This window comes from Pinus tabuliformis, chromosome J (assembly GCF_031772625.1).
Source record: "Pinus tabuliformis cultivar Carrire ecotype Pingquan chromosome J, CPIR1, whole genome shotgun sequence".
NCBI classification, from domain to species: domain Eukaryota; kingdom Viridiplantae; phylum Streptophyta; class Pinopsida; order Pinales; family Pinaceae; genus Pinus; species Pinus tabuliformis.
Window position 1 is genome coordinate 1,648,101,418 of NC_142295.1, and position 16,027 is coordinate 1,648,117,444.

The 16,027-nt window shown below is 40.9% G+C and overlaps 1 protein-coding gene across 3 annotated transcripts in view; it reads left to right on the forward strand.

Moving 5' to 3' along the window:
- The window catches only part of LOC149233858 (casein kinase II subunit alpha-2-like), a 313,367-nt gene that overhangs the window by 80,898 nt on the left and 216,442 nt on the right, over nt 1-16,027 (forward strand). The window lies entirely within an intron of this gene.

The window sequence follows — 16,027 nt, forward strand, 5'->3', positions numbered from 1 at the left end:
TCTTAGTGTTGCGGGGGAGCCCCCCCGACCCCGCTCCCAGTCTGCGCTTCGGGTGGGAGCGACTCGGGAGCAGGTTGGGAGCGCGCTCCCTAACCAAAATTTTTGCGCCCTGGCTTTTGCCAATTCGAATTAGGGAGCATCGCTCCCGTCACTTCGGGAGTGATTTTTCCAACCTAGGAACGGTCGGGGAGCGATCGCTCCCAGGTTGGAAAAATCGCTCCCAGGTTGGAAAAATTGCTCTTGGCCGGTGGTGAGCGACGTCCATGCTGAAAAAAATGGCGACGACATGGAAAAAAAGGGAGGGAGGGAGGGAGAGGAGAGGAGGGGGGTAATATAAATAAGCCCTCTCCCTCATTATTCATTTCTAAGAGTGAGAGAGTGAGAGAGAGCAAGAGAGCAAGAGAGAGCAAGGAGCAAGGAGAGGCATCCAAGGGGAGATTGAAGAGCTTGCAAGGGGAGATTGGAGGCCAAAGAGGTAGGATCTACACTCTATTATATCAATTTTTTTTATGTTCATTCCTAAATAAATAAATAATTATTTTTCTCTATTTCCCATTCCCATTCCACTTTTTTGCAGATTCAAAACTTCAATTTCAAATATCATGGTTATATTTCTTGGCATTTTCTTCTTCTTGGTTCCTTTTTTGGTTATTATTGTGTTGGAGAGTAGAAAAAGGAGGATTGAAAATGAAGAAGGGGATGAAGAAGTGGGTTATAGTGGATTTGATGAAAACCCGGAGAGGAGTACCTTGGTGAGGAGGAGCTGGAGGAGAGTGAATATGAGTTAGCTCAAAAAACTAAACAAGACTAAACACCATTGTGGAAATATGTTAATAGGCCTGAAGCAGGGAAAGGGGGTGGAACCACTAAATTTCATTGACCCCATTCCAACAATAATTACACAAGTTCATATCAGAAAGCACCTTTGCGGGAAAAGGCCACGGAATGGAGATAAACAAATACGAATCAAAACTTGTACAGGTGTGTCAGCAGCAGATAGATCCAAATACATAAGGGAAGAGGAGGAAGCCCAATACAAATATAAAAAATCAAAGGGTTTCTTTGAACCAAGCTCACAATCACATGCACAAAGAACTCCTTCAGCATCCTCCCATGGCAGTGGATATGGAGGCACAGGGTCACCAAACATCTCTTTGAGGTGTAGAACCATATCAGATTTCCTTGATGAAGGGTGTAGGAATGATGTGGATTCAAAAGTTTATAGGTTTCTCTATGCAGGTGGGATACCATACTATGTTCTTCGCTCACCTTATTGGCATGAAATGGTTTCTGCCATAAATGATGCCCCTAAAGGATACGGGAGCCTTGGGTATGACAAAGCTAGAACTGTTGGACTTGATCATGAAAAAGCAAAGATATCACATTCTTTGAGTAGAATGACAAGTTCTTGGACAGACCATGGGGTGTCCATTGTATCTGATGGATGGAAAAATGTAAAAGGCAAGCCATTGATAAGTGTTCTTGCTGTGTCTGTTAGTGGTGCCATCTTTCTTTCAGCATATGATTACTCAGACAAGTTCAAGACCAACATCAACATTGCAGAACCATTACTTGAAACAATTGACCGTATTGGGCCATACAATGTCATTCAAGTCATCACTGATAATTCTCCTAATTGTAAGGCAGTGGGAACAATTATTGAGGATAAATACCCCAACATATTTTGGTCTGGGTGTTTGGTTCACACTATGAACCTTTTGATGCATGATATTATTAAGAACAAAAACCAACAATACAAATCGATTGGTGATTTGTACAAGAGAGGCAAAGAAATGATAAAATTTATTACAAATCATAGCAATTCCCATGGCTTTTTCCGTAGTCACTCAAGATTGGAGTTGTTGAAGATTGCGAAGACTAAATTTGGTAGCTATTACCTCACCTTCAGGCCCCTTTTGAAAGTAAGAAAGTCATTTGCTAGCATGGTATCAAGTCCACACTGGTAGGTATTAAAGGAAAGGGCTACAAATGCAGCTGACAGGCAAGGTTTTGAATAGATGGAGGAGACCGCTCTTGATGGTATGTTTTGGGCACGTGTGAGGAAAGTATTGGAATTCACCAAGCCCATTTATCACATGATTCGGTTTGCAGATACAGATAAACCAGTGATTGGGGGGGAGGTCTATGAGCAGATGGATACCATGTTGGGGCAAATAAAAGATATTGTTCAGAAAGATGATCCCAACTTGTACACACTGATTCACAATTGTGTGTGTACATGGTGGGATAAATTTAATGTTCCACTACATGCCTTGGTGTATATCCTTACGCCAAAGTACTACTCTGCATCTTGGTTGGGCCAACCTGCACCAGGGGGTGGGGTTAGGGTCAAACCTTATATAGATGAAGAGGTATCTATAGGATATTTGCAAGCATTAGACAAGTTGATACCTGATAGGGAGGAATGTGTTAGTCTGTGTCTTGAATTAGGTAGATACTCCAGTTGCACTGGTTTGTTTGGTTCCTTCCATGCAATGGAAGATAGAGACATATTTGATGCTCTCACATGGTGGGAAGCATATGGCGGCCAGGGACTTTCGCCAAAATTGGCAAAAAAAGTTCTCTCACAGGTTGTAAATACTTCTTCTACAGAGAGGTGTTGGAGCACCTACAACTTCATACATAATGTGAGAAGAAATAGACTCAATGAAAATGGGCAGAAAGCTTGGTTTATGTGCACTACAACTTGAGGTTGTTGAGTCATTACTGTGATTGGGCTTATGAGGATCCAACATATAAAATTTGGGACAACCACCCAGAGGATGATAATTTGGAGGATGGCACTATACATCTTTAAGAACTGGAAGCAAAACTTATGAGAGAGGAAGATGAAGCAACAACCATGCCACCTCCACCATCCAATAGCAGTGCTCCAGTTTCGAGTCTTGTTCCTTTGTTGTCGCTGCCTCCATGTACATCCTCACGTGGAGGGCATGTGCCTTCTGGTTCTGGTTGTGGGTCTATGCGGGAGGAGACTCCTAGAAGACCACCACGACCTGCTCAGAAATTGGACATTATTCATGGTGGCAAGACGAAGATGTAGATGACATATTTACTTGTCTTTTCTAGTTTCTAGTAGTTTTTATAAATATTGACTCTTTCATATTTATTATGATATTTTTGTAAACAATATATGACAATTTAAGTTTGAAGTTTGAAGTTGGCAATTATAACTCATTGGTAATGAATTATGAATATGATTCTTCGTGAAAGTTGTTTCATTTCATTTCATGTTAGATATTATTTGTTGTAATGGTTAAACTTAGCTTACAAGTACAACTTTGGTGATCAATGATGATAAATGTTATATATTGAATTTTCAATTTTGAAAGCTTGAAGTTGAAACTTTAAGATTGATGAATCATGATTCATGAGACTCAATATGTTGTATGTTACTAACTTGTGGACGTGGTTGATGAAGATTATAACTTCTAGATGATTGTTGTTATATGGTTCAATGATCAATCTATGTTTTTTATATCTAATTCATCATTCTACATGTTTTTGTTGACATATATATATCAAAATGTATATATATATATATATAAAACGCTCCGGGATTCGCTCCCAAACCGTGAGCTTCTGAAAATGTCGCTCCTGCACCTGTTTTTGCTCCCGCTCCCAAGTAACACTGATTTGTCTTGTTGTCGCAAAATCTAGCAGGCCTTAGATAGGGGTACCCTACAAGGCTATTTCTAGTCCAAGACACAACAATGGGGTAGTGGCCCACTGTCACCATAGCCAAAACCCCTTGCTCTTTATGGATTTTCAACAATTTGAGGGGTCTTGGTATGTGTATGGTCACCTATAATGGATATTCTAAGGTTGAAGTATGAGGTGACACGAAAAGGTCTCCAAGAGAAAGTTCAATTTTAGGTTCAAGGCCCCTTTATGAAGAGGAGGCAATTTACTTTTGTTGTAGAGGTCAGAATGGGGCACAATACCTAGGGCTTGCTTAGTAGGTTGAGTGTTGGGATGGCCAAAGGTCAAGGCAAGGAGAAAGGGTTTCCAAAAATGATTTCCAATAAGACAAAGGTACAAGGAACCCTCAAATAAGCCCCTAAGTTGAAGCTAGAAACAAACTAGGGCTAGTAACTGGGGGAAAGTAATAATTGAAGTGAATGCCTACCAAAAGAAGGTATTTTGTGGCAACCACTATCCTCTTGGAATTTAGATTCTCCAACTCCGAAAATTCCTCTTCCCTAGGAATTCACACCAATCCCTAGCTTGGCCACTTGGCCTTAAAGGGGCTGAATTAGGTTAAGGGAAAGAAGGAAGAAGTTTATGAATAAAAAGTGGATTGGAGATAGGCCAGTGCCTTGTTCCTTGGGAGTATGGAGCATATGAGTTGATAGGATAGGCAAAAGTTGCTAAGGAAGAAGCATGATTGATGCCTAAGCATCAACAACCCTAGCGTTGAGCAATTACCTATGCATTGAATCAAAGAGTTTTATGGGATAGTTGATCAAAGTTCACCACTAGGATTATCAACCACATGTTATTCATGAGTAATGTATGCAATAATGGCATCAAGATTCCATCAAATAAATTTTCAACAATTTAGGGCACAAAAGAAAACCCTAGATTCAAAGCATTCCATACATTAGACATTAAGAAAATATTTATCCAATAAAATTCTCACTCACAAGATAACATGCATGTTGACACCTAATCATAGGGATTGGGTGAACAATTGTAAATAGTGTAAATAAAAAATAAGAGAAAATGGAGAGTCATTGTGAGATGAAACTCAATAGTCACTCCCTCATGTATAAAACTATGAACAACCTAAATGAATATACATAATCTCATTTGAGGAGTTACTTCTTGGCCTGACATGGTATCAGAGCCAACTCCATTTTTGGCATTGCAGTCTGCCATTGTAACTCCCTTTTTCCATTTTTCAGAAATTTGCCCTACAGTCTGCCATATTCTTCAGTTCTCTATCTTCTGCATGATAATTGGTGTAACGCTTGGTGTACCTCCCCTTGTAGCTCCCATACTTCGAAGCGCATTGTTTTATGAGGCTGCCAGCGATCCTGGTGCACTATCTAGCCCATAGAAGCATTCTTGTAGCATTTCGAATGTGACTCAGTGTGTACGTTGCTATCTCTAGCCTCAGCCAATAGCGCTCTGCTGTGTAACGACCCCTCTCCACGCTATCGCTGTTTCCATATGACCCTCCTCTGCACGCTATCGCTGCTCCATACGGCCCCTCCTTTCATATGCAGACCAACGTTTCCAGGATAATGGATGAGAACACAATAGATTTATAATGCTGAATTCCAACAACTTCTCCATATGTTATTGAAACCTAATCAAATGTTGATACAAAACTTGATAGAGGTAGCTTTTGTTGCTCTTCCTCCCACGCTGTCGCTGCTCCCTCCAGTAAGCTGCTCCCTCCATACTGCATTTTTGACTAGAACTACATTCTTGACCAGAATTGCACTTTTTTTTCTTCAAAATATTGCTATTACAGTGTAGTTTTTTTTCTTTAACACCAGAAGTGAAAATATTTTATATATTGGCAGCAGAAGTATATTTTTTTTTACAGTGCACAATTTTTTTTAAAAATGCATTCATTGATATCTATTGTGGGAGTGGTTCTCACCGGCAAGGAGAACTATCTAGAATGGTCACGGAAAATCAAACACACTCTCATTTTTAATGAGCTGTGGAAAGGAGTGTGTGTTGGAGACGGAGACAAAGAACCAGAACAACCTACCTCAGACAAGGAATTCGCCATTTGGGAAAATAAGAACAGCAAGGCTTATGCCTTGATTGCAACATCAGTAAATGAAGAGGTGAGTTGCCATATTTCACCATTTTCAAATGCTTTCAAAGCCTTAAAAAACTAAAGGAACTCTATGACTCACACTCTGCACTTGAAGTTGTTCAACTCATGATTAAATTGTTCAGCCTGTTAGTGTCGGTCATGATGCCCTCCATCAGTGATCAAAAAACTCTTTGCATATGCATAAGTAGGTGTCTCATCGATGTCAGTTTTGCATTCCATTAGGCATGCCATAAAACTGATGGAGGAGCTGGTCCTTGTTCCCTTCTTGGCTTTGCTGGATCAGGTCATATCAGTTAATGAACTTGTGTTACGCTTGTTTTGTTTTGTCTTGAAGTCCAAAGTCTTAGGTCTAGGGTTTCAGTCAAATGTCATTGCAAGATCATGAGTCAGAGGTCCATGGGTCCCCAGCAAGCCGGAAGGAGGTATGTAAATATGTTTCATTGATATTTTCATCAGGTACAGCTCATTTATACCTTGGATTTAAAAACCATGTTTTTAAAACCAAGGTCATGTCAATTTTGTAAAAAATAAGGAAATTTAAAAAATTCTTCACAATGCCGGCAATAACCCTGGTCTCCTCGCCAGAGTCCATCAGATGGTCTACCTGCAAAAAGAACAGAGTTAAAGCACTCAAAAAGTCAAATTCAGGACAAAAGTAAACTCAAAACAGTGTTAAAAGAAAGTGCCAAAATAAAACATTAGAAAGTGGGTTTGGTAAGTAAATTTTTTCAAATTAGGCTTATAAAGAGTCAAATTCCCTCTAAAACACCCTCATTGTGCATCTAAGAGCTCGCAAAGAAGAGTGAGAGGGCGAAGAAGGCGAAAGGAGGCAAAGGGCAGCAAATTTGAACCATTTTCAGGTGCGCGACCTGTCAGAGGGCGTGCGCGACCTGTTGGGCAGTGCGCGACCTATCAGGCGCCCCTCCGCAGTGCAAAAACTCAACGGGCGCGACCAGTCATGCTGTGCGCGACCTGTCAAAGCCTGTGCGCGACCACTCAGCGTGTCACTCACAAAACCACTTCAAATTTTCTCAAATCGCCCTCTTGCTTGCTAAATTGACCGAGCACCATGTCAACCACTGAAACCTATGAGCAAGGTGATGACCGGTCTTCTTCCACAGAGGTTGAGGTACAACAGAGGCCTCGTAGGGGTGGCAAAGGTGGTCATCATAAGAGAGAAGAGCCCACATCTTTAGCAGAATTACAGCACTGCCCTTTGGCAGTGAATTGTTTCCGATACATGTCATGTTTGCAGTTTTGTGAGAGGCTTGCTCAGATCCAGCATCACAGGGAGTTGGCCCGCTTATTTGTTTTGCACCTTCATGATGGGCAGGTCACTCTTGCAGGGGTGAATTTTGTGCTATCTCCGGAGGTGATTTCAGAGGCTACCGGGATACCAGATGTGGGTGAAGTGTGGCCCAAGCGCAAAATGCTGGATTATGTTTATTTTGAGCCATATGTCAGGCCAGCATTCATGAGCCACTTGTCGGGGGTCTTTCTTTCAGATTCCTCCGGGGGGAGTATGCTCCGATCATGCGGCTTATCATGCATTACTTCACATGTGAGGGGAGATTTTCACAGGTCTTCTCTTATCACATTCGCCTGTTGATGCACTTTACCCGAGTGAGGATGATGAACATCCCGGTTTTCTTCTTCCAGGACATTCAGAGGATGGTGTCCGTGTTTCAGAGGCGGTCCCCAGCTCAGCAGTATAGGAGTTTGTGCCATCATGGTCTCATCCAGCTCATTGTTTCCCATCAGTTGAGTCAGCAGGGCATTCCATGGGCAGACTTCATTTCTCATGAGTTCTTTACAGTGCCACCACAGCCACACCCAGAGCCAGAGGTCATTTATGAGGAGGGAGGTCCATCTCACCAGCCCGAGATCATTGTTCCGAGACAGGTTGCTTCCTCACCTCAGGTCACCTACCAGAGAGGTCACAGGACCTTGTTTGCAGCAGCTCGACGAGTACTTTCTCCACAGCAGGTGGAAGGGGTCTCGCCATCATCATCTACAGGTCAGCGAGTGTTATCTCCACACCAGGTGGAAGGGGCCTCGCGTTCTCCATCAGCAGTACGGGAGGGCAAACAGCCCATGACAGAGGAGGAGAGAGCCGGTGACACACAGGCTGACATCATTGATCTTGATGCTCGCTCCCCCACTTCAGATTTGCATGAGATCATCCGACAGAGAGAGGCGGAAAACCGCTTGTTACAGCAGAAGCTCGACATGGCCCAATGGACAATAAACTATCTTGAGCAGCGCAACAAGCAACTTGAGGATGAGAAAGAGTTGGATGAGCTGTGGAGGATTCGAAGTGACCGAGTCATCAACCGTAGGAGGCCCGGTGACTTGCTGCCCAAGGAGAGGGAATCCATGCTTATCCGTGTGAATGCACACTTGCAGAGGCTGTTAGAGAAGGCAAACGAGGACAAGAGGTTGCTACGGAACATGAAGAATCACTATTGGGCAAGGATGCATGTTTGCAAGGCGAAAATGAAGATGTTCCAAAGGAGGTTGTCCGAGGCCCGTAAGAGGAAGAAGAAGACCAACCCGCTCCGTATCTTGGCTGAGGCCTCTCTCACTCACCATGATACTCATTAGCATCCTCCTAGCAGCAAACTCAAGAAATTTTGAGAGTTTTGAAGCATTTTTGGCATTTTTGGGAATTTTACAGGTTTTGGCCATTTGACTGGTCTCACCCCGCGCGCGACCATACATGGGGGCAACTCAGAACGGGGAAAACTTTGCATTTTTGGAATTGTCATGCAAAAATACACTTGCCTATGGATGGGTTTCAGATTTTATGGAGATTTGGGCTTCCAAAAGCTCAAAATACATGCAATTTTTGACTTTCTGCCCCTATTTTGAGTTGCAGAAGGCTCTCTTGGGAGAAATGACTTTTGAGGGGTCAAATCAACTCCAAATTCAGAAATTCCAGTGGGGTTGGAAAGTAGACTCGCAGACCTTTCCAACGAGCTATCTTGCACCTGATTTGGACACCGGGAAGGCCCTCAAACAGAGCTGTGAATGTGCGCGACCAGTCAGAGTGATGTGCGCGACCTGTCAGGGAAATTTGCCTGTTTTGACCAGTTCGGCCAGCAAAACACTGTTTTCATCTTGGTTGACTTTTGAGGCATGTAAATGATGGATTTTTGTGTAATTTTCATGGCACTTAGATACTTTTACTCTCCTTCATCACTTCTAGAAGATTCTTTGATGTAAATGGTAAATATTTAATGCATGGATAGGTTTCCTAAGTTTTAGAGGCAAGTTGTTTTGACTGCCTATTATCTAGTGCTCAGTTTAGAATTAGTTGAAACAGCTCCTAGGAAGCTGAGCACGACCCCTAGAGGTGGGGAAAGGAGTTAGATCATCTATATTATGCCTTCTCTTGCTCATTTTCATGGTTGGACTCTTGAGGGAGAAACTCCGATTGTATATTTTACTTGTATCTTTGCAATTTGAGGAAAAGGAAGACCAGGGTTTTGCAAACATCATTGGGATTCTTGTGGACTCTTGTGTTGATGGTGTGTTCTCTTATTGTAATTGTAAGTGTGTTTATGTGTTCCATCTCTTTCTTTACTGCAGCTTATTAAACAAATGAAGTGATAAAGTTTGAATTCATGCTTGCCATGCTCAGCTTTCAAATTTGTTTAATGTTTATGTTTTCCACTGTCTAGAGAGGATTCAAAGTCATTGTTTGCCCTCTTTAGCTTCTCTTTTTTCTTCCTTGATCATCCATCTCAGCTAAAGGCATCAGCACAAACTCCTACCTTGCCCCAAAGACCCACTTGCAGAAACTGTGTCAAATCCCCGCACCCTAAAATTGCAGATCCTCAATTTGCCACCAAAAAACCCCAAAAATCCCCAAATCAACCTTTTAATCAGTTTACTAGCCTAATATCAGTGTCACTGTATTGGTCATCTCTGTCCATTGAATATTTCACTGAGATTGACCGGAGAGAGCCTCCTCATACCCCATAGGGCTAGCTACGAGGTGAAATGGTTTGATGTTGCCTTGAAGGTTTACCTTCCTCAGCCTAGGGTGAAATCTCAAGCGCTAACGCAGCCTTGAATTACAAAATGATGATCCTCTTGCTCTTGCATCAGAAGTAAAATCTATTATGGATGATATCAAAGTCACTAATGTTGAACTAGATATTCCTCTGATAGCTTTTGTCAAGGCACTTTATCCCACTTACTCAAATTATCTTGAGTCATTGCAAGCAAATGGAAACCTCAAAGAAATTATCTTTGACTCCCTTGTGAAAAAATTTGCTGAAAGAGAGAAAGCTTTTGGGAAGAAGACAGCTCCTCAGTCTTCTGAAGAGACTGTGTGTCTTGCACATAGAGAGAAGAATCTTGCTCAAGATTCTTCTAGAGGAAGAGGTGGTCGAAGAGGAAGAGGAAGAAGAAATTTCAGAGGCAGGGGGGCAGACACTCTCAAGGAGAAAAGTCAGATTTGCATTGCATATGTTGCAAAAGAGATGGATCACATGATGCATCCACATGCAAGTTGCCTTGGGACAGAATTGAGCAGGAAAGAAACCAACCCAAAGGTAAAACTAATGACAAAGAGAAAGGTAAAGCACTTGAATCTGATCACTATGTTGTGGCATACTGTAATATTGGAGTAAATGAAGACTTATTTAATGCTTCACTTGCTTCTTGGAAAAATGATTGGTTGCTTGATTCAGGAGCAACTTGCCACATGACCTTTAGAAGAGATTTTTTTGAAGAATTTACTGACAATGTTGATGGAGCATTATACTTTGCAGACAAATCAAAACTCAAGCCATCAGGGCTTGGCACAATCAGGCTTAAATTGCTTGGTCTTCCAGACTTTCTTCTACATCACATTTTATATCTCCCAGAGCTGAGGAGAAACTTGCTGTCCTTGGTCCACATCCGCCAACATGGACACTCCATTCATATGTTTGATCGCAAGGTTGAGGTGAGAAAAGCATCATATCACTCACTTTTCATGACGGGGATAGAAGAAGAAAGGATTCTCAAGCTGCAAGGTACCTCTGCGCATGCACACAATTTCTCATACAATTTTCATTATGAAGAAGGTACATTTCCATCAAGTTTATTATGGACACTTGAACTATAACAACCTCCGCTTGTTGAAGAAAAATGGTGTTACTGGTTTGCCTACAATTCCTTGGAAACTTAAGCAATGTGATGCTTGCATTCTAGGAAAGCATAACAAACAATGTTTTCATGATTCACATTCTAGAGCACATAGAAAACTTGAACTCATTCATTCAGATTTATGTGGTCCAATCCCTATTCCTTCTGCAAATGGAAATAAATATATGATGACATTTATTGATGACTACAACCAGAATGTGTTGGGTTTATTTATTGAAGAACAAATCTGATGCTTTTCAAACATTCAAGAACTTTCATACATGGATTGAAAATGATGCACAATCTCATATTGGCTCTAATCGCACTAATAGTGGAAAAGAATACACTTCAAATGAATTTGAAAACTATCTTCGCCAACATGGGATCAAACATCAAACAACTGTGCCTTATAATCCCCAACATAACGGAGTAGCTGAAAGAATGAATAGGACAATCTTAAATATGGTGTGCTCCATGATGTTTTTCAAGAATGAAAATTGATGTTTTGGGCTGATGCAGTTCTATGTGCTGTATATGTAAAGAATAGATGTCCTTCTAATGCTATTAGAAACAAGACTCCTTATGAAATGTGGTATGGGCACATTCCTTCAGTAAAGCATCTCAGGGTCTTTGGTTCCACATGTTATGCCTTGATACAAAAGGTACATAGAAACAAACTTGGTGCAAGGAGTCGTAAGTGTATCTTCCTAGGGTATTCAAACACCTCCAAAGTATACAGTCTCTATGATGAAGTCAATAAAAAGTTTGTTTTATCTAGAGATGTAATCTTTCTTAAATCATCCAAAGCTGACAATGTTGTTGAGCGGCAACTTGATCGCTTGGATAGATTCGCAAATGCAAAATCATTTCAAGAATTTGATAATTAGATTCCACATCTTGAAGGGGGGATTTCTATACTAGATCAACCTGTGGAATCTTTTTCTGAAGCACTCTCTCCCCCGCATGAAACTCCAACAACAGATGATACTTTGAGTGATGTGATTGACAAAATTGGGAGAGTCAATCTTGATTCAGTCCCAACTCAATCAACTGAGCAGCTTGGACCATCTCAGAAAGGTCCCCCAAAGTGGCTGACAAAGACACTTGAAAGTGTTCATCCTGATGAGTTTGGAAAGACAAGAACTAGGAATTCAACCTGACAAAATGGAGGTGATGTAGATGACTCTGATTCACTTGTTGATATGGATGTTTCTTATGATTGTAAATTGAATTTGTCTACAGATTTTGAACCAACTTCCTTTAAAGAAGCCATTTCTCATGATGAATGGAAAGAAGCGATGCAAAAGGAGTATGATGCCTTGATAAAGAATGGCACTTGGAAGTTGGTTGATGCTCCATTGGGAACCAAACCAATTGGCTACAAGTGGGTCTACAAGAACAAGTATAAAGTTGATGGCTCACTTGACAAGCACAAAGCCAGGCTTGTGGAAAAAGGTTTTGCACAGAAGGAAGGGGTCGATTATGAGGAGAATTTTACCCCCACAACAAAATGGGTTACCATCCGGACACCCTTTGCCCTAGCAGCTTAGAACGGTTGGAAAGTCCATCAAATGGATGTAAAAACTGCTTTCTTGAATGGAGATTTAAAAGAGAATGTTTTTATGTCCCAGCCTGAAGGATTTGCTATGAAAGAACATGAACATAAAGTATGCAAACTTGTGAAATCCTTGTATGGCCTCAAACAAGCATTGCAAGCCTGGTATGAAAAATTAACCGAGCTTTTTCTGAAACTCAATTTCAAACATTATGATCTTGATGATGCAACTTTGTTTGTCAAGAAAGTTGGCAAAACAGTTGTATATCTTGTGGTATATGTAGATGATCTTTTGATGACAGGGAATAATGAGAGCTACATTGCATCCATAAAGAAGGAATTGAGGAAAGGTTTTGAAATCACTGATTTGGGCTATGTTCATTACTATCTTGGTATTGAAGTAACTCAACATCCGAAGTCCATATTTCTTTCTCAAAAGAAGTACATTGGATATCTGTTGAACAGGTTTGGCATGGCTGAATGCAATCCTCTAACTACTCCAATGGAACAAAACTTAAAACTCACATCCATTGAAGGAAAAGAATTTGAGGATGCAACAAAGTATAGACAACTTGTAGGAAGTCTCAACTACCTGACTACTACCAGACCAGACATTTCGTTTGCTGTTGGAATCCTCTCTAGGTTTATGCAAAAGCCTTGTGAGGGACATTGGTCTGTTGCAAAAAGAGTTCTAAAGTACTTGAAGGGAACTCAAGACTTTGGACTCAAGTATACATAGGTGGGCGACTTCAGCTTGATTGGATACTCTGATTCAGACTTCGATGGAGACAAAGAAACTGGGGTATCTACTTCTGGTTATGCTATGAGTCTTGGATTAGGAGTTGTTTCATGGAGATCACGCAAACAATCAGTTCCAGCAGATTCCACAACAGAGGTAGAACATGTGGTAGCAGCGGAAGCAACAAAAGAAATTGTGTGGCTTAGGAAAATTCTAGAAAATTTGTAGGTAAAACAAGTACATTCGACTCCACTCATGATTGATAATACCTCGGCAATAAAGCTGGCCAAGAAACCAAAGTTCCATGATTCGACATCATGTCGAGGCCAAAACAATCCATCTTCGCCATTGTTCCACTAATGAGTAGATTGCAGACATCTTCACCAAAGCGCTTGGAAGAGAAAAGCTTGAAAGATTCAGAATGATGCTTGGACTCACCAACATCCCTTCAAATTAAGGGGGGGAATGTTGACACCTAATCATAGGGATTGGGTGAACAATTGTAAATAGTGTAAATAAATAATAAGAAAATGGAGAGTCATCGGGAGATGAAACTCAACAGTCACTCCCTCATGTATATAACTATGAACAACCTAAATGAATATACATAATCTCATTTGAGGAGTTACCTCCTAGCCTGACAATGCATGAAAAATCCATCCCTTGATCCAAAACAACAGCTTCAAAGACAAACAAATCAACTCCAAATGTCAAAATGCATTCATAGATCCAAATTCTCCACAAGACAAGAAGGCTGGATACACAAGAGGTTGGAATACTCAAGTGTGTATGATGATGAATTACAAATGAATCCTCTCCTCTACTTATATGAGGAGGAATAATGTTTATTTTAGCCTAAAGCCCCTAAAAACAATAAAATATGTCACAATGACAAGTTAGGTCACAAGCCGACCTACTAGCTTAGGCAAAACACAAATATTTGCCCACACGTGTGAGTTGTAGGGCACTTTTTGCTGATGCCATGCATGCATAGGCACTTCCAGGGTATGCGTTGAGGGCTTAGGGTGCCATGAGTGGTGTAGAAGCTCTCTAAAATTATGATGTGAAGGTTGGCCTTCACACTTTTGTTAAAATTTGTCTGTGGGCCCAAAACTTCATTTTGGGGGTCAAAATGTGTTCTCCTGGGTCTTGTACAGGGAAAAATGCCCATCTTTTCTCCAACGTTGAGGGATTTCTAGGTGCTACAAGTCCTCCCATGTCTTAGAAGGTGAGACCATCCTCATCTGAGCTCTAGATTAGTTGCCATACTTCTAGAGTGCTAAGGGCGACCATGGGCATGTTGGGTCCAATGTATGACATCCTGAAGAATCGTCCAATAGTGTGCAAAGTGGTAGAACGTCTTAGTGTCTAGGGGTGCAAATGTCATGCTGCTATTGCTTAGACCTAAGGGTCTCAACGATCCACCTGTGAGTGTAAAAATGCTCCTCTGGAGGCCTGGGCCCTAGTTAAGTTGCCGAGGTCATAGCTGTGGAATCACCTAATGATTAAATCACAATGTCTACTGAAAACAACAAACCATTAGGTACAAAAATCAATTTTGCATTTAAGTGAACCAAACTTGAAAGTAATGGGCTCTTTGAAACTTCAAACAAGATCTTAGATTTCCCCTCCATATTTGGGGCTTTGCATTTGCAATGGTGTTACCTCCCTAGGTAGGGGTATCTAAAAGACAACCTTGTTAGTCCACCCTTAAATTGATAGGTGTTATGTGAATAATGATGGTAATGGAGGGGAGAAGGCTTCATGGCCAAGTGCCATGGTCAAAGGGACCAACATGATGGGGATCCACATCCTAAGTATATAGATGTGAGGATGGAGCAATCGTGGATGCATGAGTTACCAACCCAACTTTTTTTTCCACCCCTCTTATGCGCTTTTTTCGTTTTCTTGATTTTTCTTTGTTTACTACTTGTAGCTCAAAGGGTTAGAGCTTGCTTTGTATGATGTATATGTTGAAATTGTAACCAAGGTCGATCTTCATAATTGTCATTATACTTGTATCTATATGTAAAAACAAAAGAATAAAAAATATTATTATTTTCTAGCATGTTCTTCATGCTTTGTTTTGGTCAAAAGAAAATGTAAAAGGGCATATTCTTCGTGACCCTTGTAAAAAGAAGTAAATTTGAATTTTTGTAAGTGTCATTTGTCCTTCCAATTTGCCAAGTCGGCCCTCCAAGGAACAAGTCGGCTCAACTAGTATTCACACCTTTTCAACCTCATGAAGTGACTATTAATAAGAGCTATTCGTCCTCCTCCAAAAGTGCAACATTTGAGCATACATAAACAAAGGCTTTGAGGCTCCTAATTTCTGTAATATATGAAGGATATAAGGCTACTTTTCTATGTGATGATGTGAATTTCCTAAGACTATACTTTTCTGTGATGATGCACATTTCTTGAGGATATAATTCTCTGTGACGATGCAAGTTTTCTGGTACATTCTCTTATGATTATGTGAGTTTTAGAGGTACATTCTTGAAATTCATTTCTACAAAGTTGTTGTAGAGATTTGGAATGACAGAATGTAAGTCCCTGCCCACATCGATGGAAATGAATTTCAAGAAGCTATGCGGAGAAGCTGCAGGATCCGATTTGGCGAATCCATCCGAGTATAGCTAGTTGATTGGGGCTTTGATGTTCTTAGTGAACACTCTTCCAAACATATGCTATGCAGTGAACATGTTGATTCAATTCATGAACGAGCCTCTCCATGCACATTGGGTTGCTTCCTAACAAATTTGGAGATACT